This window comes from Serinus canaria, chromosome 14, assembly GCF_022539315.1.
Source record: "Serinus canaria isolate serCan28SL12 chromosome 14, serCan2020, whole genome shotgun sequence".
Classification (NCBI taxonomy): domain Eukaryota; kingdom Metazoa; phylum Chordata; class Aves; order Passeriformes; family Fringillidae; genus Serinus; species Serinus canaria.
In genome coordinates, this window is record NC_066328.1 from 2,966,012 (window position 1) to 2,992,082 (window position 26,071).

Below are 26,071 nucleotides of genomic sequence, written 5' to 3' on the forward strand. Positions count from 1 at the left end.
AAACTCTGTGTATATTTGGAGCTAAGTTTAACCCCAGTCCTTCCTAACCTGTGCCCACATAATGGGGGATTTGCCAGACTAGCCCACTGTAGACCATGTGTGATATTTTGGGAAGGAGAAGGGATTCTTTTCCCCAGAGCTTTTGCCAAACCTCAATTTATGAGCATGAGGATGTAGTTTAGGCTGCAGGGTCCTGATGCAGAAGGTCTCTATGTGGCCTAGGAAAAGCAAACCAGGATGAAGCCCAGTGGTGGTGGATGGCTGCAGGCCCATGGCTTTGCCAGGCTGGCTGAGCGGCCCAGCACCACGGCACTGCGGGGCTGTGGTCAGGCAGGACTCGCTGCTGCTCCTGCCTGCTCTGGTCCCAGCGTGAGCTCTGAGGGAGCCCAGGATTCCCAAGCTACTCTGGGCACTAAGCCACTGGCCTCCTTCCCGTTAGCCATAATCACTGGTTTGCTGGAAAATTTATGAGACCTGCTGTAGTGATATTCATGAATACAGAAGCTGTTGTAAATGTAATTTGTTTCTAGGATTTGACACTCATTATCTGAGCCGCTTCAGGCACCCATCATTTGCAGTGGTTATGACAGAGCTTCTGCTGATGGACTTAGATAGCCCTGAGTTCCTGTCAAGGGTTGCAGGTTGATCCCTGACTCTCCCAGAGTCCAGTTTGTGCCAAGAAGCATGGCAGTTATTCCCTCTGCTTTGGAACTATTGCTGGAAATGTTGTTGTTAGCCATTAAAGTCACTAACCCTATTTTCAAGGTTATTACAGTATTTAACTTGGCTGCTCCAGTGTGGTTTTAAAGTTGTATTTCCAACATATGATATAGGGTAAAAATAGTTGGTGTCTAATTAGAATAATCCCTGGAGAAATTCAGATTCTTCAATTGCACAGTGAGTTCTCCTCACAACATGGCAGGCACATTTCAGTCAGTGACAGGGTGTCAACCTGGTTGAGGAGAGGCTGCAGTCAGAGTCCTCAGGAGAAAATTCCTGAGGAAGTCCTGAGAGCATTTTGTATCTCAGGAGACAGCAGCTTTTCCAGGCTGGATGCTTAGGTAGGACTTAGGTGACCATTATCAACAGCTTCGGCGAATACATTTAGCTTTTCCTTCCCTAAGTTCCTGTATGGGTGTGTGAGAAAAATCCCCTTCCTCATCCATGGCTGGAATTTCTGGGAATCAGGCAGACTGTGGCTGCAGCATTACAGTTTGGGGTTTGGGATGGTGATGGTGCCAGAAATAGTATTTTGCAAGCAGCAGCACGTAGCAGCCCGGCAGGCAGTCAGATTCCACTGGGCTATCATTATCCCATGAAACATTCCTGTGTCTGCAGTGGGGCACGGGGGCTGAGGGCCAGCAGGGGCCTTGAGGCTGGCTGCCACCCCAGCTCCATGCCGGCTCCATCCCGCAGAGTGACATGAGGTCAGGCCCTCAGCTCTGCTGCTCTGGTAGCTGGAGAATGGTTCAGATCCATGATTCCCAAAGAGCAATCAGGGACTGTGCTCTGGGGAGCTCTGGTGCAGGTGATGAAGTCTAAGAGGTCTGGATGAGCTGCTGGCTGTGCTGGGCAGCCCCCAATCCAGGTGGCTCCTGAAGTCCTGCTCAATCCCACATCCTTAGGGATCACGGGAAGCATTCTGTTGGAGAAGATGGGGAGGCTGGGGTGTGGCTTAGCTTTCCCTCTCAGTGCCTGCCAAGTAGGGCTTACTGTAGCTTTGCCCAGACACCCTGAGCAAGTGCTCTCCAGGGCTCAGTCTTGTTTCATTTTTTTTGTTCAAGACTGAAACCAGATGCACAAACAAAAATGTGAGGCAGATGCTACCAAGTTAGCAAGTAGTTGTTTGGACATCTCCTCCCTGTGCTTCCCAGGGCACTGGGAAGTGTCCTCAGCTGGCCAGGACCCCCTGTCCTCCAGAATGACACCCTGGAGCTCAGAGCTATGCTGGGATTATGCTCTGTGTGGGACATGCATTGCCTCCCTCCCCCAAACGGATGGAAATACTTCTGTTGTCCAAAATTAGTTTCCAAATGTGGTGGAATTTTCTTTCAGCAGGAATTCTTGAAAATCTGGTCCTCATTGTGAAGTGGAATGGCAACTTTTTCCAAACCCCCTTCCTTGGAATTTCTCACCCAAAGCGAAGAGCGGATTTCAAGCATTTTGTCCCAGGGCAGCTCTCAGGATATCCCTGAGAGGCTGAGGCGGGGGCTCGCTGGGTGCTCTGATGCTGATTGGATCTTCATTCTGGCAGTGTTTTGAGTGTTACAGTTACAAAAAATATTACTGTGTTGGTGTCAAAGATACTTCTCATCTCCTCCTGTGAGACTGGGCTGCTTGGGGTGGGTTCATGGAGCCCTGCACAAGTCCCTCACGACACCCCCTCTTTGCAAAGGGCTGCAGAGCTTTGGGTCATGCACCCCAAACCCACGCTGACACAATGAGAGCACAGCAAGGCAGAGTGTCACTAATCTTATTTAAGAATGACATATCTTATTTTCCATGTCTTTTTGTACCATCTGGACCTCTGGGGAAATATCTGGAGCGTCCTGGCAAATTCCCAATTGCACATCTGAAAAGAGTTATTTTCAAAAGGCCACAAAACCAACTGTTTGTGAGGGCTGATTTCAGAGTCTGACCTCACTTTGAGCAGTGGCTCCTCAACGGTTTGGTTACCAGGGTCAGGCTTTTTTTTTAATTTATGACAAAACTCAAGCCCAAGACAGAAAGCACAACTGCCTTTCAATATTAAGATGGAGTCTTTGGCCCTGAACAACAAGGCAGATAATTTTATTTGAAGCCTTGATTACAGAATCTCTTTGTGTGAAATCCTTCCAGAGAAGCATTATCTCATTGCACTAAACAACCAGCCTCAGTGGGCTCCAAGGGAGCATCTATGACCAGGCCTATTTTGGGACTCTGATCCCAATGGCTCTCTTGCTCAAAAGTAGGTCAGATTTTAGTCCTTTTCCTGCAGGAAAATGAAGAGCACGTTCAGATACAAGATTTCCAGGAAACCAGAAGAAATTGCTGCTTCTATTTCTAGAAGCCCTGCCAGGGACAAACTCCTTTTTACTCAGGCTAACTCCTCTCCTAACTTTACTGTATGATTGATGACTCAAATTATGAGGTTTCATTTCCCATTTCTACCTGAGATTTCCTGTTTGGGCCCTTCCCAGATGCAATGAGAAAGGTTACCACAAAGATATTTATGGACCTAGAACTAGAGCTGCTAAATTTGTAATTGCCCAGCCCCAGGGCGGAACATGCTTTTAGCTGAATCAGTAGCTGTAAGAATACAGCACATCCCATGAAAAACTGGCCTCACTTGCACCACCACTCACCTACTGATGCTCCTTGGGGGTGATGATGTGCAACAAAATTAAATTAGACTTAGTGAGGGCTGACTCTGAGTCAGCAGCACTGGATGCTGTGGTCTCTCCATCTTCCCTGGTCCCTGTCATGTCCACAGTGCTGTGCTGGCACTCTCCTGTCTTTCAAATGCTTCTCCTGGAAGAGTTTCTTAAGTGTTTGGTTTTGATGTTTCTTGGGATTGCTGATTTTTCCTTGGAAATGTCCATTTGGAATCAGAAGCACAGCTCCAGTGCACAGCACAGTGTGTATATCAGCCAGTGGTTTATACAAGATCAGTGCTTAAGATGCTGCAGGTGAATCTCAGCTTAGCACCAAGGCTGAAGAGCTTATGCTGGTTGTCCCATGCAGGAGCTCTGTCCCAGTAGCCTGGAATCCCTCCCACATGTCCCAGGCATGCTCCTGTTGGAATGCCAATGGGGCTGATGCCATGAGCCCAAAGGATGTGTGCACACCTGGGACTTGGAGCATTATCCTTGGATCCACTGAGCAATATATCAAGTCACCTTTGCTAATGAATTCCATTTGCAGCTAGATCCAAACTTAACTCAGGAAAGGCACAAAAACATTTGTTGTCTCCATGGTAACACATGGAAAGGATGATGGTGGGGATAGGCCCTTTTCCAGAAAGGAGGGATGCACACTTTCCAAACAAACAAGGCTGGAGTGGCTCCTCTCTGCCAGGGCAGGAGGCCTGATCCAGGAGGTGGGAGTACCAACATGCCTTGGCTCTCTGCCTGCAGCACCCCTGTTTTCAGCTCTGGTGTCTGAGCTGTCAAATCCTTTCACATTCCTGACCTAATCCACCCTCAGCAGTACTTGCTGTTCCTGCCAGGGACATGCCTGCCCCTTGTCTCAGGAGCACACTCTGACAGAGTGGGATGCAGCCGTGTGGCCAGGTGCCTGTCCTGTGACTGGCACAGGGAACCTTGTTCAGGGAGCACCAGGCTCCTCTGCCCCTATCTCTGCTGCAGCAGGGCTGTGTTTATGGTCTGCAGCCAGGCTCAGGTGTGAACACTGCTGGCATGTACAAATAGCCACTGCTGAAAGAACAAATGCTCAGTGAGCAGAAAGGGTCCCTCGCTGCCAGGAAAGCACATCTGAGCTCATTTACCACTGCCCTGCCACTAATGATTATCAGTGAGTAGCTTTGCTGGTCAGCTTATCAGCACAATGCTGATTAAATAGCTCTAGCTGAGACAGCCTGAGCCTACCACAGAATCAGTTAGGCTGGGAAAGACCTCTGAGATCAAGTTCCACCTATGACCAAGCACCACCTTGTGACCCAGCCCTGAACACTGAGTGCCACATCCAGTCTTTCCTTAAACACCTCCAGGGTGGTGACTCCACCACCCACCTGAGCAGTCCATTGCAATCAAATAATATTTTCTGTGAAAAATTCCTTCTAATGTCCAACCTAAACCTACCATGGTGCCACTTCAGACTATGTCCTCTCATCCTGTCACTGGTTGCCTGGGAGCAGAGCCCAACTCCTACCTGGCTACCAGTGTGGTGTGTGCTCCTGTGAAAGAGCATGGAGCTACTGGAGTGAAATCCTGCTGGCTCATACCACCATCCTGCTGGGAAAGGGCACGAGGTCCCAGCTTGCTCAGTTACAGCGCCTGAGTTGGAGAGATGGTGACACTGTGGAAGAAATACACCTCTATCCACAGCACAGCAATCCTTCCCCATGGGCTGTGGCCTCCTCTTGGGAAGGCTGTCCCTTGTGTGAGGCAAGTTGTGTTCCTGGAGATGTCATGGACGTGAAGAAGTTTGTGGTTCCTCGCCGGGAGCTGAGCAGTGAGCGTGGCTGCAGGGACTGCAGACACTACACGGGTGTTTTCCAGCAAAAGGCCATATAGGAGGCTGAGAAGGGAAACCATACTGCTGGCAGTCACAGATGGTGAAAAAACCACAGAACCAAAAGGCAGCCTTGAGAAAACATCCTGATCACCTCCTGCTGCAACCAGGAGTCACCACAGAGCCATTCACAGCAGACACTCTTTTTTCTGTGAACTTGCACAGACCGACGGGTTCCCTCTTAGCAAACCCATGGTGTGCCCAGCAGGGACACCCTGCCCCCCCCAAACCACTCCTGAGAGCTCAGCTCCCAGATAAAAAGCATCTGGACAATTGACAATCCTTATCCTGGTCTTTCCTACACTTCTCCAGAGCATGATGGAGCTGAGAGGCTACGAGGAAGGATCTGTAGCTGCCAGTACGAAGGTGGCATTGTGGTGAGCAAGGTTTGTCCATTTTTCCTGATTTCCCTGCTATAAATGAACCTATGAGCTGAAGGACAGCTTTGTCCCTGTTCCCTCAATGTCTTCCTGTAGGTTTTTAGACAAGACATTGAGTCTCTTGATCCCAGGGAGGATAATCACTTCCATGGCTGTTGGCGAGGGTAGGAGCTGGCTGCCCTCCGTGCTCAGTAGCTTGAGGCTGAGCATTTGCTCCATTCCCTTGGTGAGAGGAGGAATTATTTACTAGGGAAAAGATCCTCATTAGAGCTGGAACATATCCCAGGGACCAGTGACCTCAAGAAAAAGCAAATTTGCTGGTGAAACCAAGAGCAGAGGTGAAAAGGCCAGTCTGGTGATGGGGTCTCTGCCCAAGCCAAGCCTGGTCAGCAGTGGCTGATGCTCTGCCAGGCTCAGGGAGCACCAGGGGCACAGGGTGCCCACAGCAGAGTGCCTGGTGTTGGGGCTTGTGCCCCTGCTCCAACCCCCCCGCTCTGCAAACAGGAAGCTGGCAAGCAGCTGCTGAATAAGTCATTTTGGGGAGTTTGTACCAAACTGGCTTTCAACTCCTGAATGTGTAGGAAGGAAAAAGCCGTGAATACGCCTTTGTGACCATGTTTGGCACCAGTCACGCTCTGCAAAAGGGACAAGAATGTGGCCATTTAGAGGGGATTCAGCTGCCCTTTAAGAAATGAAATGATCCCTTCCCTTTCCTGCAAGGCTTTATTCGGGGGAGAATAGGACTGAGACAGTGAGCAGCTTCTTTCTCTTTCTGGCACTGAGGGCTGTGATCCAAACTGTTGATACTGGAGCACAGGAGAGATCCCACTCCATGGAACTGCAGAGCCCAGGGATGACCCACTGGTCCCTCCTGCTGCAGCCTGGCTGGGAAGAAATTGGACTGGGGCAGCAAAACTCCAGATCTGCCCTTTTCTGACCCATCACGTGCACCCTGAGGTGATTCCAGTTGGACTTCAGCAAAATATCTGTCTGCCTCCTCCACAGGGCTCAGTGGGCTTTTGGAAGCAAGCAGTTTGGAAGGTTTTGCCCTTTTCTGAAACAATTCCCCACCCAGTTTTTGAGAAGTTTCTATATATTACATGAAAAAATGGACCATGTCCAGGCATTTGCGGGATTTGGTTTGTTTTTATTTTTGGAAAGGCTTAGATATTTCATACAGATCTTTCCTTTGTGAACAACTTGAAATCCAGGGGCTCTGTCGTAATTTGGAATGAAGACACACTCTGTTTTATCAAACCCTTCAGGATGCTGGCTGCCTGCCTTCTGCCTAGCTGAAGCTTTGACCATATTCACTGGTGCAATTGTCACATCCAGTGACACAGGGAGTGGGTCTCTGGGACAGCCAGTCTGCTTTAGCTGAGGCTCCAAGGGAAAAGCTTGGTCACACATACACCCAAAAGTTTTCCAAAGGGTGACTTAGGAGTCTTCTGAATCACTGGCTTTGGGACCTCATAAGTCCTGAAGCAGTAGGAAGCTCCAGATGATTTCAAAATGCTTCACGCGCCAGGAAAAAGGAAAACCAAGCAAGACAGATATTAGTAGGTTGGCTAGTGCTGAACCATGTCACTCCACTGGGATCATTTGATCCATGTGTGGACTTTTTTTGAAAAGAAATGTTTGTAATAAAATGTAATACATGCAGTAGGCTTGGGTGGGAGTCAAGATTAACAGTTGCTTTCTTCTGAGCTTTCATTTCTTTCTTGCCTTCCCCTTGTTCGGCATCTTATGACAATCATAAACACAGTATTTGTTAAAAACCTTGCTGGCAGCTTCCTCTTTCTGCCATGTCCTGCAGAAGGTCTGGAAAGGCAGAGAGCTCCACCAGTACTTCCTCAGCTAAGGTCAGCTACAGCTTCCTCAGTTCCTGCTCTGAAAGTTCTGCTAGAAAACAGGGAGACTTTACAGCTCAGCATGTTTGACAGATGTTTGTAGGCTCACTGCTGATAGGGTTAAAGTACAAATAATCTTTCTGTTCCTGTTTGCATAGCATCAGTGTTTCAGTGCACACCACAGCATCCCACCTCAGATCCTCTCTACAGGGGAGAGGCACATGAGAGCCCAGGGAAGGGCCACTGGGAGCACTGGGGAGGAGAGCTGAGGGGTGGCTTTGCTCTCCCTGCAGGATGAGGTGCAGAGGGTTGAAACCCAGGGGTCCTGCAAGGGCAGGAGGCCACAGGAGTGACAGGGGAACCTTGGGATGGGACCTGTCCCTATGAGAGTGGTCCAGCTCTGGGACAGGACCCAGGACCCAGACAGATGGTCAAGAACTCTGTCCTTGGAGGCCTTCAAAATCCAACAGCAAGGCCACACTCCAGACATGCCAGAGAAAAGCTTGTAACACCTTTGGAAGCTGGGAACCCCCTCCTCTTTCATGGCTCCTGTTTCAACCTGAATAATCAGGAACAGTACAGAAGGGACCAAACAGCAAAGCAGTGACAGACTGGGAAAGAGGAGCCATTTCCCGGCAGCACAGGGGGATTGGCAAAGTCTAGATCAGAACCCATAAAAATAGATTGTTTGGAATTGTTTTTACACTAAATATTATTGTTCCTTAAGTCTAACTAACTGCAGGGTGACATGATTAAATTAATTTTTGCTGGAGATAGGATCTCTGTCACTGACTCTCAGAGAGAGTTGATTTTACTTTGAAATTTCAGCTTCTTACTTTGTTACTTGTCTATGCCAAAACTATTCTTACAGATTTGTGTAAAGATTCGCTGGATTTACTCAAAGCCCTGTTATTTTAGCTGAGCAAGTTCTTTACAAGCTTGTTGTCAGTAACTGAATTATTTTTTCTCCAATTACTGAGTTCATATTTTTACATCAAGATAGCATATCTCTGCACTTACTTCAAAAACTAGCTTACTGCTGACAGACAAACCAAAATTCCTCAGCTCCTTTATGAACGCCTTCATTTATGAATAACTGAACTGGATTTTTTTTTTTTTTTTGTTATTTTCAATTCAATTCCCTTTAAATTAATACAGGAATTTAGGAGATGGTGAGCTTCACTGTGCCTGATTCCAAGTCTGAGTCCTTTCTGCAATGTTCTGTCTGAACTGGATCACTCTTTTTGCCAATTTTGAATGTTCTCCTTCAAGGCTTGTCCACTTGTCCAGAAGCCACCTGGGCTAACCTGGAGGATACCCTTACTGGCTGCAGGCTACCAAACCTTGCTGCTCCACCTCACAATGTGTTTTTGGGGATTCTTTGGCACCTGCAGGCTGAGGTACATGTTCCTCTCATGCTCCTCTTCTTCATCAACAGGAGCAACTCTTAGTACTGGTATCAAATGTGACACCAGTAGCTGAAACCCAGCCCTGGGGGTAGGAAACAAAGACCCTAAATGGCACCATGACATCCAGCTCCCTTTCCTTGGGGCTCATTTTTTCCTTCTGGCACCCCTCCCCTGTTAGTAGAACCTGGACATTTAAATGAAAGTCTCTGCTCAAAACCCAGGAGGTCCAGAACTAGAGATCAACAACTAAAAGGTAATTTGTGCAATTTGGATTCAGGCTCTCCCAGGCCTGCATTCCAACAGTGAAGGTTTGATCACACCCTTGGCCACTGCTCCCTGTATTTGACTGCTTTATAAGAGTCCTTGTGTGCCTCTTGGAAATAAATCTGCCCAGTTTTGAAATTCTGAAGCAATATTATTTCATCTCTTGCCAAGAGTGAATTGGAAAATGATAAGAGTCTTTCAGGCTACATAAGAGATATTTTGGGAGTTTTATCTTACTTCTTCCATGACATTTTTATTCCTTCCATATGAAACACACACATATATGTATGTTAAAAGCACCTTTTTGTGTTGAAGTAAACTGGGGAGAAAGAAGCTATTTTGCTAAGTGACATTTCCTAAATATTTTGAAAATCATAGCTTGCTTTACACATGCTCCTTTCTTTTTTTATTTTTATTTTCCCTTTTTTTTGGCCAATTCCCTCAATAAGTTCACCAAAATGAAAATTGCCATTTTGATCTGCGTGGATTTTTCTGGGTAAAATACAATTGAAAATAAATATTTCTTTATGGGCTAGCCATGAAATCCTAGTTGTATCGCATTTCCACTCCACCTCCTCCTGGCACTGCAAGCACACACATTCCCTGTGGCCAGGGCCAGGAATGATCAATTGCAATTAATCTGGGCAGAAAATGAAGGGCCTGAGTTGAGTTTTGGTGTGATTTCCTTGTGCCCTGCTGGGCAGCAGCTCCTGTGGCTGTGAGTGGTCTGGAGAACCACCATCTTCCCAGATCAACATTTTGGCTCCTCTCCCTGCTTGTCTCCTGCTCCCCAGCCCCAGGTGGACTCATTGATGATGTCTGTGAAGGGAATTATCTGTCCTGATTTGAGCTGAATAACCTACAGGCAAGGATGGTGGGGCTTGGCTTTATTTTTGAACCTCTTCCATGGGCTTAAATCCCCAATCCCTGCAGGCCTGCTGCCAGCTCAGCCCCTGGCACATCCTGTACCTGAACAGGTGCATGGAACTGCCAGGCCAAAGTCACCTCTGTGTCCCTCCTTGCCACAGGTGTGATCCCACACAACAATGTCTGCACTGTCTGCTGCTGCCTGAGGGTGACAGAGGCTTCAAAAGACCTTCCACCCAGTTTGAGGTTTTTGAACTTCATGTAAATCGAGTGGGTTATAGGAAATGGAAGTTGCGACATAGCTGCTTGTTAATAGAAGTTGTTTGGTTCTTTGGGGTTTTTTTTTTTGGGAAGTGAAAGGTTTGCATCCAAAAAATGTCAAAATTTTTTTTGCAGGTCAGCAGCACCATTCCCAGTTTGGCATTCACTCTGGGGGCATCTGCATGCCAAGCATTTTGCACCAACACTCCCACGGTGTGTGAGGAAGGACACTGCTGAGGCTGGGTGCTCAGAGCACCCTCACTGCTCTCCCTGGGGCAGAAAGCTGGGCCAGCTGCTCACCAGGAGCTGCAGGTTAGTGAGGAACAGGGGGAGATATTTCTGGAGCAGCTCTGGTGAACAGATCCTGCTGTACCATCCCCACTTTTCCTGTCCACAGGGTCCCACACACACATGTGCAGCCGGGGGTGAAAAGCTGATCAGCTGCTGGTATCCAGGAGCCTGGTTTGCTCCCCAGCAAGGAGCTGCAGGTCCAGCCATCCACCCTGGAAAGGCATTTCCCAAAGGGAATCCCCGTCCTTTCCCTCCTGGCACTTCCCTCTCTGGCTCCCAGCCAGGCCACCTGCATTTGAAACTCCGTGGGACTTTGCTTGGGTTTCTGTGTTATTAATCCTCCCCAGAAGAAATCCCAGGCCTTTCTGGACCTCTTCCCTGTTTGCTAGGACAGCTGCCAGGGCTGTGCTGCTGCTTCATGTCAGCACAGGAGGCACTGCAAAGCCCATGTATTTCCAGAGGGCAAGGGGAGCTCTGTTTTTACTGGTCAAGGATGCAATCTGATGCTCTCTGCTGTGCTTGCCAGGTACTGGGATGCCTTCTTGGCCCAAACACTGAACAAAGCAGGTTGGAATCAAATCATCTGTCTAGGGAACTGGTGATCCTGATAAAAACAGACCTCTGTGCTCCTGGTGTGTCTTAGCTGTCCTCACAAAACTGTCAGGCAAGGCACACAGGCTGTAAGAGCACCATTTCCCTGCTTGGATTATAATCCCTATTCAGTGGAGCCACAGTTTAACACTTGATGACACAGGATCAGTGCTCCAAGGAGTGTTGCATACAAATGTGCAGGCAGGAGGGGATGCAGCAGGAGATGAGGTGTTGAACAATTCTGTCCAGCACCTGAGGGCCATTGTGCACCACTCCTGGCTGGTGCAGACCCAGCAGTGCCTGGCTGGAAGCAGGCAGGTGTGTGGCTCATCAGGCCTTGAAGCAGTTTTAGCAAGCTGCAGCAGTGAAAGTGCTGCATTCACATGCTGATGGATATCTATTTCATTGGGTCTTTAACCACGTCTTGTGGTAAGATCACAGCTTCTCATGGGTTTCAAGCAGGGAGGAAATTCCAGTTTCCAGCAGAGAAGAATGAAACAAATTCATGTAATCACATGCTCACCTTAAACATAACAAGCACCAGGAAAGAGCTTTCCTTCAGCTGGTCAGCATTTCAAACAGAAGTATTCCCTGAAGAGGGAGAAAACAAACAAGGTTTTTGGGCTAGATGAGCTGCTCCAGGACAGGCATGGTGGGTGCTCAACACTGAACTGCTGCCATTCACCATCTCATGCTTGAGCAGTCAGAACCTGGCCTTAAGTCACCTTATTCCATCTATTTTAGGCTAGGAGGACTCAGTGCACTGAAGAGAGCCACTCTGGCTGGTGATGGCAGCAAAGTAGGTATATGCTTTACCAACAGGGTAGATTTTATAAAGCTCTGCAGATTCCTGCAGCTTGGGTAAAAGAGTTTGGGAGCTGAACAGGGAAGCACTGGGGAACAGGAATTTGTGGTATGGGGTTAGCAGCGCTGTGTGCAAGAGTTTTCTACAGGAGCAAGAAGTCACGTTTCAGTGACAGAGCTTTGCTTTTCTTGCAAAATGCACATACTATTGGCAGGAGGCAAAGAACGAGCAGGGGTGGGTCAGATTCTTACTCCAGCTCCAAAATGTTCCTCCCAGGAGATGCTGAAGGGCCCTGCGAGTGCATTATTGGATGCTTCTTTTCCTTGTTTATGTGGTAGAAACATCTGAAAATAATTTGTGCCTGTTAAGCTTTGCGGACAGTCAGGGTTCTGCATGCTATTTGCTCTCCACCTCAGCCAGGACTAGCTGGGGCTGCTCTGCGTTTGCTCATTAGCAAATGAGACATGATATAGTTAGCAGGGCTCTCTGGGGGCTGCCTTCGACGTGTGGCTGCCGTGGGCACGCACAGGGCTGGGTGCGGTACCGATGAGCTCAGCTCGGCTGGAGCACGCAGGTCGTGGGGAAGATGCAGTAAGATGGGAAAGGAACATCATCCCCCCAGTTATAACTAACATTGAAAGCATCTGGAGCTGTGGGTTGGGGACCTGCTCAAGAGGGATGTGCACCCTGCAGGCCTCGCTGGAGCTTCAGCAAAGCTCTGTGTGAGCAATACATGCTGACTGATGCTCCTCGGAGGATAGATGGAGAAATCTTCTGCAGCAGACCCAGGACAAAGGAGAGGATGGCTGAGCAATCGAGGTGGGAGGATACCCTCCAGAAGGGAAAAATGTTTAAACTGGGAGGAAAGAAACAGCTTAGAGGAGGGATGATATGCTAACCACATGGCTGGAAGAGGAGGTGTGAAGACTTGGTGGGAAACACGGCACTAAGCGTAGGGGAATGGGCGAGGAGAAGGTAAAGTACAGCGAAACAACAAGAAAGAGTGAGAGGACCGGGACCATCGCAGCCCAGTGCACGGGAGGCTTAGTGGGGAAGGCTCCCGTGGGGTGCAGAGGGGCCAGGGCTTGGCAGCTCAGCGGTGTCCAGCCAAGGGGACTCCCGGCTCGGGAATCGCCGCAGCGTTCCCAACACCCGCAGGGCCGATGCTAACGGGAGCCGGCGCTCAACCCCGCCACCCCGGCCCAGCGGCGGGGCTAAAGGGCGCTGCCCACCGCCGAGGCAGCGGGGAAGGCGGGGGCTGCGGGGGCCGCGGGCGGGCCGGTGGCTTCCGCCCGGCGCGGCACATTCCTACCCCGTGAGTCAGGGCGGCGCGGCGGGATGCGGCGTCCCGCGGCCCCGGGCGCTGGCAGCTCCCCGTCGGGACTCTCAGCGCCGTGCGCCGCTCGGCTCCCGGCTCCTATTTGCATGCCGAGGCTGTGAATGGAGTGCCCGCCCGGCCGGCCCCTGGCACGGGGGAGGAGTCTCCGCGCCCTCCGCGGGCCGAGCTCGGCGGCGCCGGTCCCTTAAGCCGCACTGGGGGGCGGCTCGAGCCGAGCGGCCGCTGCGCTTCGCCCGCCTGCACGGTGAGTGCGGGGCCGGGGGGACGAGGGGGGGCTGGCCGGGAGGGGCATCCCGGGAGGGGCATCCCGCGGGGGCCGTTCCTGCCCCTCCGAGGTACCGGGACCGCGCCGCTCAGCCGGGCGGGGAGCGGCCCGCGGCGGCCCGCGGGGTAAGAGCATGGCCGGAGGCAGGTGCTGCCCCGACCCCCGTGTTTGGATGTCTGGAGTTTGGCGATCTCAGTGCTTTCGGCTGTAGGTGGAGGTGCGCCTTCACGGCTTGTTTCGGCTAATCCGAGTCCACCCCATCTCCACGCTTTCCCGGCCGTCCCTCCCCTGATACTGGCACCCAGTCGCGCTTTGGCAGCGACTTTGGCAGATGATCTGGTGGAAAATATATGGCTTTTTACATGTTAAGGTTAGTTTTCCTGCCGGATCGAGTCTCTGAACTGAGTTCTCACACTGTGCACCGCTGGCACAAAGCAAGGGGATCACGGCAGTTTGACGCGAGCAAGACCAAAGCTTTTGCAGGATTTCACCCTCAGTGCCAAGTCCTTTTGGGCTCCTCAGCGAGCAGCCCCATCCTGCCACACAAATCCCTGCAATGCCAAAGTGCCCCATGTGAACATTTTGCCCTGTGTTTTTCCTCAGTGTAACTCAGGAGAGGTGAGTGGCAGCACAGATGAGTTTTGTCTGGTGCTCGTCCTGGTGCCCGGCTGAGTTCTGTGGCTGCTGCTTCTCTTGCAGGTTGGCTTCGTGGCGGGCTGCACGGTGCCGGTCAGAGATGTCTCCAAGCCGGGTCTTGGAGCAAGCAGGAAGTTGTTTCCTTTCTTCCTGTTTTTGTCCCCATGCCTGGTAATTTCCTCTGGGAAGAAAAGTGCATTCTGCAGTAAAGGGAAAAAATAGTCACACGTAACGGGAAGGGACAAGGCAGCAAAGCTTCTGAATGAAGCATGGCACAAGGAAGGAGCAGAGGGTGTTAACTGCAGTAACGCTGATAGGGCAGCAAGGACAAATAGCTGCCTGTGGGCTGTGACCACGGGGATACAAATGGCCCACTTGGGACAAGCTGGGGAGCAGAGCTCTGGAAGAATTGCATTTCCACTCCAGTGTATGAAGGATGTTGCTCTCCAGCTGTTCCGTCTCAGTGGTGCAGGTTTGCAAGAGGAGGTGATGACTCGTGTTAGATTGGTTGATATAGTTGGAAGAAAGAGGTGAACTTTAGATACTTCCTTTAAGCTTTGATTGTTAAATGGACTTTATGAAAGGGCTTGTCTGCCTTTTTTTTAACCCTCAGTTGCTCTAAGAACAGCTATCATCTCTCCCTCTTGCTGCATCCCTCATGTCCTTAAATCCTCATGGCTGCTGCTGCCTAGCCTAGGTCTCCCCTGTGTGTGCAGGCTCTTGGGAGCCTGTGCCATTTCTGAGCTGGGATACTGCCAGCTTTCCAGGAGGTGCTGTGCATTTGGAACAGGTCCCCAGCTTTGTCCTGGCCCATGTGCTCATTTGTCCTGATCCCCCAGGAAGGCAACAGCTCTGGCATGTGGACGTGTGTCCATGCTGTTCCTGCTTCTGTGTGTTCCCATGAAAGGAGGTTGATGCTGTGCAGCGTAAAAGCAACTCCCACAAAACTAGTTCTGCTCTGGGACTTCCCATGACAGGCCTTTTTTTTTTTTTTTTTTTTTAAGCAATCCACTTGCAAGAGATCTGCCTACAAACTGGCTTTTCAGGTTCTGGGGAAAGCCATGGGTTGGCCCTGGTCTCGGGAATGTCTTGCTCCGTGCTGGGTAGGCTTCAGCCAGGGAGATGAGCTTTGAATGTGGAGAGTGCTGCTGGCCTGCAGAGCACAGCCAAAACCTCTCCTCCAACAAGCTGGTCCTCTCTGTGTCTTGGTACTGAGACCGTGTGGCCCCGATATGTCACCTCAGGCAGGAATTATGTCCCTCAGAGAGGGCCAGCACCTCATCACTGCACTTGGCAGACATCTCGTTTCACTTTCGTGGCAGGGACTGCAACAGGGCTGCAGCTGCCCAAGGTCGCCAGGCAGGAATAGGAATTCCTTTTGGGGTCATCAGTCCTGTTCCTCTGGAATCCAGCCCCGGAAAGTAGCCAGCAAGTCCCAACATGTTCCCTTGAAAGAGGCAGGGTCTGCTGAGTGTGGCATGATAGGACAGTTTATTCTGGGCACAGAGCCCTCATGCTCAGATATAATTAGTAAAGGTTTGATTCTCTTCAGTGTGTTGGATCTCTCTGCAGTGCAAACACAGCCTGGTTAGTGCTGAAGGCCTGAGATGGGCAACATGGCCAGGATTACCAGCTTGTTTTCCTCTTCCATTCAGTGTGTCCAGCAAGAAGTTGAGCAGAGCGTGTGTTGTGTGAACCCTGTGTTGCTGGGGATGTGTCTGCCAAGCAGGACTGGCTGTGAGGTGAAGATCCTGACATTTCTTTATCTGCCACTCTACAGCTTTTATCCAGCAGACTGGTCTTTTGATAAGATTCTTCCCTTGTGGTTGCTGCCTTTCTTCCATAGCTATCTCTGGAGGCCTTGGCACCCTGTGGAGCCCATGCATCTTTCTCAGAGTTTCCAGCATTAATTGTGGCCTGACATGACACCTCTGTTAATTGCTGTTCCTGCAGCCACCCTCCTGTCGCCTGTATATGACACATTTCAGTAGAAATACTTAAAAACTCAAGGATGGATTCCTTCCTTAACATTTTCCCTGAGCTCAGATGTGGATTAGTTTCCTTTCTTTTCAGTTGAAGAGGTGCTGGACTCCATGTTTAACATTTATCATCATCTAGTTGGAAGGAAAGGAAACATGAACTTGTGCAGATCTCTCACAGTTGCTGTGAGGTTGACTGCCAGCTGCTGGGTATGTACGTGTTGGAGTTTTAAGAAACCCATGGAATGCATGTGTTGCCTGCCTGCTCAGGGAGCTGTGTTGCATCCTCTCTGCTGTGTGACAACATCTCAGTGTGTGCTGTGGGTGCTGCAACCTGAATTTAATGGGTTGTGGGTAAAACATCCCAGTGCTGCGGGAAGGTAGGATGGAGATGGTTTCTTTCTACAGAGCAGGGGAAGCCCTGGTGTCCAGGGTTGTGCAGGTAGTTCTCTCCAAGGTGGCAGGCTTTTTTTTTAGCCTTGTGGTTGGTTCTTTTGTTTTCTTTTCTTTCTGTTTGTTTATTTTTTGCCTTGTTCAGAACTAGCAGACCTGAATGGGCATCAGGTTGCTTACTCTGCTAGTGCTCAATAACTCTCCTCTGAGAGGATAACATGTAAAAGGAACAGTATTAACCCTGCAGCTCTTAGTACCAAGAGATTAGGCAGGCAACAGGCAGATTTAACCTTGGAAGGAAATGGATCTGTTTGGCAGCATTTCCCATGGTCATGCTGGCAGCTCTGTTTCCATGTCCTCGAAGAACCCCAAGCTAATTTGGTGTGTGATGTGTGCTCAGACCATCCAGGCCTGCTTGCATGGAGTAGTGGAGACCCTCCCTGCATTGCAGCCTGAGCTGGGCAGGGCTTGCCTGCCAACCTCTCTGTTTTCCCAGGCAGAATGTCTGTGCCACTGGGAATGAGGTTTCCACAGGGAGAAGTGGAAATGCGTCTGTGCTGAGATTCCTATTGTCATATCCTTGGTAGTTGAACATCAGGGATTTCCGACTGTTTGCTCCTTTTTTTGGTCCAACCCATCTTGCTGCTGTCCAGGACCAGTTGAAGTTTCAGCTCACACCTCTCATCCTTGTTTCAGTCCATGCTGCCGTAGGAATTAGGAGGTGTTTGTTTTTTTTTTTTTTAATGTATGTTGGGATGATACAACAAAGAGCAAACCAACAGCTGAGTTTTTGACCAAATCATTCAAACTACAGTCAAATCCTTCTGAGTAACAGTGTCTGTTTCCCACTGGGTGAAGACAGAGAGCTTATTCTTCACATTTATCTTTGTGGTCCAGTCTCCTAAATCTGTAAGAGTGCACGTTTCATTGCTTGTGTGCTCTACTTGCTGCACAGACAGTAAATGTCACGTTCACTTAGGGCTTGTTTTTGCTGTAATTTCCTTTGGATGCACTCTTCAACTATCTAGGTAAACAATTTATTTCAAATATAATTACAACTCCTTTTTTCTACCAAAGAAATGTTGGAAGTATGGTGATGCAGACCTGAGCAACAGATATGTTCTTAAATTCTGGGGCCTTCAGCAACAAACAGACCTTGCCTTAGTAATCAGAGCATCTCTAAAGCACAGTGTTTATTAAAGGAAATGTAATTTCTTCTCAGTAAAGTCTGAGATATCATTGCACAATACTTCCCTGGCACCGTAGAGCCTTCCCAGGGAGAAGAGATAGCAAACCATGCCTGATCTTGCCTTTTCTGGAAAGCTTACCTTTGCCACCTCCTCCCCTTCCTGTTTCCACTCTGCTCAGAGCCAGCCCCTTGCTCTGCTGGTCAGCAGCAATCCCTGCTTTGAGGGTTTGCTTTCCTTTAAAAAGGAACAATCCCTATGAGGTCATCCTGAAACTGCACAGGATGCTGCACTTACAGTCCTTCAGGTCTGGCACTTTCTTGGCTTTGGCTCAGTGAGGGTTAGAACTGCTTGGATTTTAAAATCTGGAGGGCTCAGACAAATGCAGCTTCTGTATTTCTGGAGTTACTGCCCTGTAGCAATCAGCACATGGGAGATTTGGTACTCTGTTGCTTAAATTCAAATTCTTAACGTGAACTGTAGAAAACTGTGAGTTGTTTTGCCAAAAAGTGTGAGTGTACCTTCCTTTTCCCTGGCTGTTCTGGGACTCTAATTCCAGGGAGAACAGTGGGCAAGAATGTGTCATTCACTCAAACTGAAAAAGTGTGGTTCACTTAGAATTTTACTTTTTTTTTTTTTTTTTTTTTTTTGCTAAACCACGCTAGAATGATGATTACTTCTATTTGCATTATGAATGAGTTGTTGCACTGGGCACACGATGAATGTGCAGAGGTGTGCACACACCTGCAGAGCAAGACAAGCTCTTCCTGCAGCTATTGCCAGTTGGACAGAGCAGGAGATAGTGTGTGCCTGGCCATCAGGCACGAGCCAGGGGAGAAATCAGAGCACCAGCGTGGCTCTCCTGTGTCCTTGGCTGCATCAGCTAATGGTGAGGGACAGCAACCAAACCAGCTCTGCTCTGAATTCTTGGCTGTTTAATTGGTCCTTTGAAGGATGTCCCCCAGGCCTTGGCTGCTGTGGGCATTTTTTATTCTTTCACTTGTGCCCAGGTGAGCAGAATTTGATGGTGCTGGAGAAAGCAGGTGTGTGATAGGAAGTGAGGATGCTCTGAGTTTCAAAGGAACACTCCAAGAAAGCTGTTCTGAGTGGCTCTGTGGCTTCCATCCTTCCTGAATATAAAGTCTGTCTTCTGGTGGCTCCAGCATTTGTTATTGTTATTTCCTCTAAGATTTTTTTAGGTTGCTATTCAGAGTGGTTTTATGTAACTTTCCATAGGAAATGTTGTCATTTGTGGCAGTTTTGATCTCTTTTGCCATTGAAACGTTTTTATTTAGCACAACAAACAGTGATTCTTAGCTGCTTTTAGTACCCAGAGTCTTTGCTGTAGAGGATGAGTAGCTTTTGGTCTAACATAATTTTTGGTTTGGCTTATTGTGATCTTTTTAGGGGAGTTGCTTTTCCATCAATTGTTTATTGATATTGTATTTTTTAAATGAACAATGTTGTAATCACTAAGACACATTACTTTACCAAGAAAATGGCTCTTGAGCTGGGTGCACAGACAGCTGTTCCAAAATCAGCCAGAGCCAGTGTTTTCTTTTGTCCTGAGTCTTCCCATCTTGCTTTGTGTCCTGAACCCTTACAGTACTTGTGATGAATATGAGAGCTGGTAGAAAAAAACCCTTCAAATTGCAAAATTTCAATGAAAATAAAACCTTTGCTGGATTTGTCTTTTGTTTCCTAATGTGGGGTCATGGCTGCACTGACAAGAGCCTTTTTGTGACTCTCACCTTGCTGTATATAATTGAGGCAGTGACTGTGCCCATGGTGCTTGTGGGTCAGCCAGAACTTAACCAGGTATCTGCTTCACTAGTGATGGGAATAAATCTGGAACAGGGTCCTCTGAAGTCCCATGGAATCGTTTAAATGAGTTAAACGTGCACTGCAATAGTGTCTGTGATCACTCTTTCCTGAAGAAGGTGCAGAGCCATGCAGAGCACTGTGACAACTGTGCTTTGAGGCTGCTGGGGACCCAAAGGGCTCTGCTGGCTCAGCCCAGGCGCCACTGAGCCAACAGGCAGCTGTGCTTACCTTCAACCAGGGTGCAGGAACAAGGCTTGCATAGATGATCCTTCCCTTGGTAGCTGGTAATGGATCTCTTGGTGGAAACAGCTCCTGTGGAGGACCAGGCAGTGCTCTGCTGGCTTCCCTAAGGAATGGAATGCTGCTCAGAGCTTGGCGTGCCATCACTGGAGCTGTTGGCAGGTATCTCATCATGTTGTACCCTGATGGAGCATGTCAGTGCCAGGCTGTGACCAGGCTTTTAGGATGTGGCTGCTGGAAATGTGGCTGTTGGATGTGGTGGCAAAGCCTCAGGGTGTGTCACGCAGAAACACAAACAGGGTGAAGAGCCAAAGTGCTCCAGAAGGTTTTCCACTGCTCCCCCCTTGTTGTTGGTTGGTTTACGTGCAGGCTGTTGCCCTTGCTGGTATCTCAGTAGGTTGTGGATGGCTCTGGGCTGGGTTTGCTCTGGAAGGTGGGGTTGGAGATCGCTCATTGCCCAGGCCCTGGGTGTGCTTGGCTGGTGCTGCAGACCTGTCCCTGTCATCTGGGCCACATGTGCTGAGGAGATGGGAAAGGCCCCTCTGCACAGCCTGCTCTGCTTGGCTCCCTTCACCTGCTTCCTTGTGGGTGCTCCAGGCCATGGGTGAGCAGGGGAAGCTCCTCCCTTGGGAGCCCCTCTGTGGAAGCTGCTTGGGTGTGAGGCTCGGCTGTCAGCTCTGGAGCAATCTGTGGATGGTTTGGGTGTTTTCCCATCTAATGACCCCACCAAAAAATTCACTCTGCCTCTGGTGATACAGCTGTGTTTTATTCCTGTTGCACTCAACACCTGCACTGAGGGTGCTTCTCAGAAGATTAGAGATGCTGAACCACCTCCCTGGGATAATTGTTGGCTTCCCACAGTGCTACAAATCTGAGTTTTGGCCATGTTTTCAACAATCACTTCAAACCATACTGCCTTGAGAAGCAATCCAATCATCTGGCTCCAGCTGCTCTGTTTGTTCCTGTGTCTTCTCCTTTCCTTCTGCTGGCACAAGTGTTTGTGGAGCCATGTGGGAAGGAGCTGGGGCTGGAACGAGCCATTTTCTCTGCTGAGCTCATGTGGGTCAGTCCCCAGTGTGGATCACCCAACAGCTGTGGGTGATCCACAGCTGGTGCCAGCAGGAGGAGGAGGGCAGCACACAGGGCTGGGTCACTGTTTCTTCTGTTGGCTTGCATCTCTTTCAAGTATTTAAGACATCTTTTTAGCTTGAATTCTAAGCATTGATTTCCAAATTCTTGTTACTGTTTTGCTCTTTGTCTGCTGCAACAAAAAGACCTTGAAGATCAGCCTGTTGCTTACGAGTGTTTGCATGTTGCAGCTGGGGGTCATCTTTTAACCTGTATTTGAAGGAGTTCAACTACAGGTCTGGGGACTAACAGAAATCAGAAGAGGCTTATGAGCTTCCTGTTTTTCCTTTCTCTGCTATATGAGGGCAGCACACCTTCAGGTCCCAGGTGAATCTGCTCTGAAAGCTTTTAATGCTGGTGTTCAAGTAGGAACTCATTTTTGTTTGATTTCCATCATAACCTTCATGTTTTTCTGAAAATCAAGAAAATCAGTTGTTCAAAGGGATATCAGATCTCCTTTCTTGATCATGGGATTGGCTCACATACATTCAGACTTCACTGGTGGATGTTTTCATTACCTGTACTTAAAACCCTCTGTCTCTGTATGCAGCTGTACTTTTTCCAAGTTCAGTGGGTCCCAGCGAAAGCTTCTGAAGCTTTACACTCCTGCTGTTCCTCTTTGAATACCATTCCTCTATAAGGCTTTGCGTGAAATACCAGCCCAGTGTAGCTTCCCATTTCCTGTCTTGGCCTCTTCCAAACCAGGCAGTTTCAGCTGGTATTTCCCAGCTCATTCAATTCAGTGGTTCATGGTGAGATCCCCAATGGGGATGGAGTAGGACAGTTTCACACAGGCAGGGGATGACAGCTCAGGGCTGTATTTGATGTCTCACCTGAGCTGCTGAGCCATCACTGAAGAGGCTGGTCCTACCCTTCCTCTCTGGGTGACACAGGGCTTATCTGAAATTGTCTGAGACTCTTCAGGCTGCCAGATCAACAGGAAATAATTTACTAGGGTTAGTTTGTGCTGGTAAAACACCTTGTAGTGGCTCAGTGCAGTAAGGCAAGCCTGCTCCCTGGGCAGCAGCTTAGCTGGCAGATGGGTTTGCTCACGAGCAGAAGCCAGAGAGAGCCCTGAGGAACTGTTGCCTGTGATTTGGTGCAGGCTCTTGGAAGTGGCATCAGCCTTCACCAGCTCTCAGGCAGAGCTCATGCATAGCAGAGAGCAGTGAGAGGGACAGTGGGGTGTGTGTGGGAATGGCAGTGCTGCCAGCTCCCTGCAGGGCAGGGCTCAAAGGGCACTGTGTCTGCACAGCTCTGCCAGGCTTGTGCTCAGAGCTGCGTGGACTGCTCAGACCCAGCTTCTGCTGTGGCAGCCTGTGGGCCTGCAGAGCCTCCCAGCATTTCCCAGCTCAGCAGCCAGTGCTGGGAAAGCAGGTGGCTTTGTTTCATTTCTCAGGTATTTTCTTCGGGTGGGCAGTGGTGGTGGGCTCAGCCAAAGCACGGCTGTCGCTGTGCCCTTAGCAGCTTTCCCCACGAGTGGCCTGTCCCACCTTCCCTGTCCCTGCCTGCCCTCAGCCCCTCCATCTGGCCTGTTTCAAAGGGCTGGCTCACGCCTGGTGTTTGGGATATTGTTTGGAACTCCTTGGGTCTGATCCATGCTAGATAGTTTTATTGGCAGCCACGAGACTGAAACCCCACTGCTCCTCTTCTCCTTGGACTTCCTGCCTTTTCCCTGCTGTGCCAGCAGCAATCCTCCTGGAGAGAGAGGCTCAGCCAGGAGCTGTCTCCTCTGGCTCCCCTGGCTCATCCTGTCTGGAGAGCACTGTGAGGATGCTGGTTCCTTTGCTGGATTCCTGTGCCTCAGCCAGACCCCTTCAGGTACATGGGGCTTGCCTGGGACTTTGTGTAGCAGGCGCTGTAAATAAGATTGTTGCAGTGATGGGGTTTGAAAAGTGGAGAAAAACAGCTGGAGTCTGAGCATGGTGATTGGGTTGCAGTGGAATAACCCCCGTGTGTGTTACTCCTGGGGGTGTCTGGAGGAATGCACACACTGTCCTGGCAAGGAGCAGTGCTGTTGGAAAAAGCAGATGCTGTTTGTTTGTGTGGTAGTGTTGAATTAAGTTGGGGTTTTGTTTTGTTTTGGTTATTGTTTGGAATGTTTCTTGGGGGGAAAAAAGCCAGCTTTATTTTAAATGGGAATGCTGGTAAAATGGAGATTTTGGAAGAAAAGAAATCAACATAGGAATAGCTTCAGTTGTCTGTTTAAATGGAAGGACGGTCTTTCTTTGAAATGACTGTGCAAACTTCTAAATGTGTTTAGGATGCCTGTCAGTTTTAGGAACATGCTCAGGCTTCTGGACAAAGCTTTTCCTTTGCTCTTTGGGTCAGTAGATTTCACTAAGCAGCTTTCCTTGATAATGTGCCAACTTTGGTATTTAATATGCTCTCCCCTTTCTTAGCCTGACCCACAGCACAGTGGATTTGCCTTTTATTCTGGTTCAGTGACCTTGCTTTGGCACAGACCTTTTGAAGATGATTTTCCCAGACTATCTGCCATTGATATGGTTTTTCTTTTGTTTGATTATTTTAATTGAAATGGACATTATTAATAATTTTTATGTTGCTACCAGCTGATCAGTTAGAAGAAGCTAGATTTGCAAATACTTCTCATTCAGCCTTATACTTGCATATTCCTGAGTTTTGTGATGCTGGTGGAACAAAGTCCAAACTAAGCAAGCACAGGCAAGAGGTCTGAAACAGCCCCTGTGTGAGGACAGAGCTTCTGGATGTGGGTGTGGGAAGAGGGGATGGTAGGAAGAGCATGGAAGAGATCTGTAGAGTCAGGACTTGAATGTAGAAAGAGGATAGGGAAAAGCTGATCACTCCTCTGGTCCAAGAACTACAGAGCAGCAAGTGAGCCCAGGAAATGGCAGGTTTGCAGACCAGCTGGAGCAGGCTTGTCACACAGCATGTGTGTGGCCTCTGGAGCTTTGTCGTGTGCAGTTATGAATACTAGAAGTTTGCTTGGATTGAAAAATGAGCTTGATAAATTCTGGAATAATAACCATTGGATGGATATAGAGATGGATACAGAACTATTACATGCAAAGATATTTCTGGCCCAAGAAGCCTGTGAGTTATTCACAGCACGTGCCATGGCTCTGTCCTGGGAGAAAGGACTGTTGGGTGATCCTGTACTCCTACCCTGTGCCAGGCATCCTCAGCTGGAAATGAGATGCTGGCTTTAGAGGGACACTGAGCTGACCCTGCATGGCTGTGCTGTGTGTGTTCCCAGCCTGCTGCTGTTGGTGGCCTCTTGACAGTACTGAGAAATTGGGATTGATGGTATGGGACCATTCAAACAAAATATGTATCAATGCAGTCAACTTTGAAACAAAGCCCATTGGCCTGATGAAATACATGGACACTGGACCCTGAAACATTGACCCCTAAAAGTAACCAAGGGGTCAGTGTGAAGCTCAGCAAGTGCTTTCAGTGCAGTGCTGAGGCAGAAATTAGCAGCACTTTGGGTGAGGGCCAGGTGTGATAATGGGTGTTACCTGCCATGCAAGGGCTGTTGGACCATGTTGCTGTACATCTGTGCACACAGCTGTGCACTAATGCTCATCTGGTCTATATATCTGTATATTCAGCTGGATCCACATTCAGGCTCCCTGTTAACCCCTGGAGACCTGTCTCTCATGACCATACCCCAGGCCTTTTTGTGCCTGGGGCAGAGGCAGTTGCCTGACCTGTGCTGTGGCTGATTATTCATACAGAATTCACAGTGCTTGCCCTGGCAGGGCCTGATGCAGTCTTGGGTGTTTGTAAAGTTTATTTTTGGCCACTCCAGATGCACACAGGGAGTTGGGAAAGCTGAACAGCTCTGCCCTCACTGCACTCTTTTACTGGGAAATGAACCTGAGTAAAGAAGGTTGAACTGGAAGAGGGGTTTGCTCCTACATTCTCTGTTTGCAGCCACCCTGGAAACCCACTTGGGGTTTAAATACTGAATGCATTTAGACAATTATTATATATGCATTTTTATGCTTTGCTACTTAAAGAGCTCTTTAACTGCTGAAGCGGGGAGAAAGCAGAGCAATCCATTGCTCTGTCAGAACATGAATTTCATCTTGAGATATTCACCTTGCCTAAAATACAGAGTCAAATCAACTTTGGGGGTAATTGTAAGGCTGTAGACTTTAGCCCTGTGGGTGTTTGTCCTCTTTGGCAGGTGAGTACACCCTGGAGATCCCATGTGCAGGTCTGCGAGGGTGGCAGGAAAGCTAGTGAAGAAACGTGGACATCACTGTCTGTGGTCTGTGGCAATTTAGGAGGGGAAACTCAAAACAGATTAAATCAGAAGTCTTTCACAGGGTTTCATGTTATTGCAGCAGCTTTCAGGCAATACAGGCGTGATTCACCCTCTGCCTTCCTGGCTTGGCCTCACTGATTGATAGAGCTGCAAATCCTGCACGTTTGTATTCTTTACACCCAGAGCTCTTGCTCACAAAGGCAGCTCTGTAGGTAGACAGGAAGGATGTTGAGTGATGTTGGCTCAGTGGTGAGATGCTGGGAAAAGCAGAGTTGCTACTTTGGAGGCTCTGAATTTGCCCTTGAAGGCTCGGGAAGGAGGCTCTTGAGTTGTGTGAAATAGATTGTGCTTGGTCGTGCCAGCGTGGTGGCTCTGTCTCTCTTGGCTGGTCTCTGATTAGGACACCTTGAGGACATGTCATGTTTGTGATCCTCAGAGGTAAATGCTGAAACTGTTTGCTGGAGTATTTCAGGTATGAGAAATCTGCTTTGCTTTCTGACCTCACCATGAAACAAATTTGCAAGACCTTTCAGTAAATCGTGTCTCATAGCAGATTTACTCATACCAAGCACAGGCAGGAGTTCCCCTAATACTCTCACTGTTATCTTACAGGAAGTTAGACCAGTTGTATTTAGCCACCCCTGCAGCTCAGCAGGGAGGGAAGGAAGGATTTGTGTTGCTCTCATGCACAGCACTGCATCTGTGCAACAGGACTGTGGTGCATGTATGAAGGGCATGTCTGTACAGGCTAGATCATGAATTCCCAGACTTTTGGGGGCCTGTGGTATTTGCTGAAACCCAACCTTCATCCACCTACAGCTGAGTCCTCCCTTTCTGTCGTTCTGGCTCAGCTGAGCACAGCGCTCCTGGCA

The 26,071-nt window shown here is 49.1% G+C and overlaps 1 protein-coding gene across 4 annotated transcripts in view; it reads left to right on the forward strand.

The window, feature by feature from the left end:
• The first annotated feature begins 12,753 nt into the window (after positions 1–12,753).
• Positions 12,754–26,071, forward strand: part of RHBDF1 (rhomboid 5 homolog 1) — a 37,099-nt gene continuing 23,781 nt past the window's right edge. For 3 of the 4 annotated variants that reach the window (XM_050979950.1, XM_050979951.1, XM_050979952.1), the window contains exon 1: positions 12,754–12,769. The gene's annotated coding sequence lies outside the window, so the exon portion shown is untranslated. Of the gene's footprint in view, positions 12,770–13,425; positions 13,534–26,071 lie in introns of those variants that run through there. The other variant, XM_018916077.3, reaches the window with a different exon arrangement.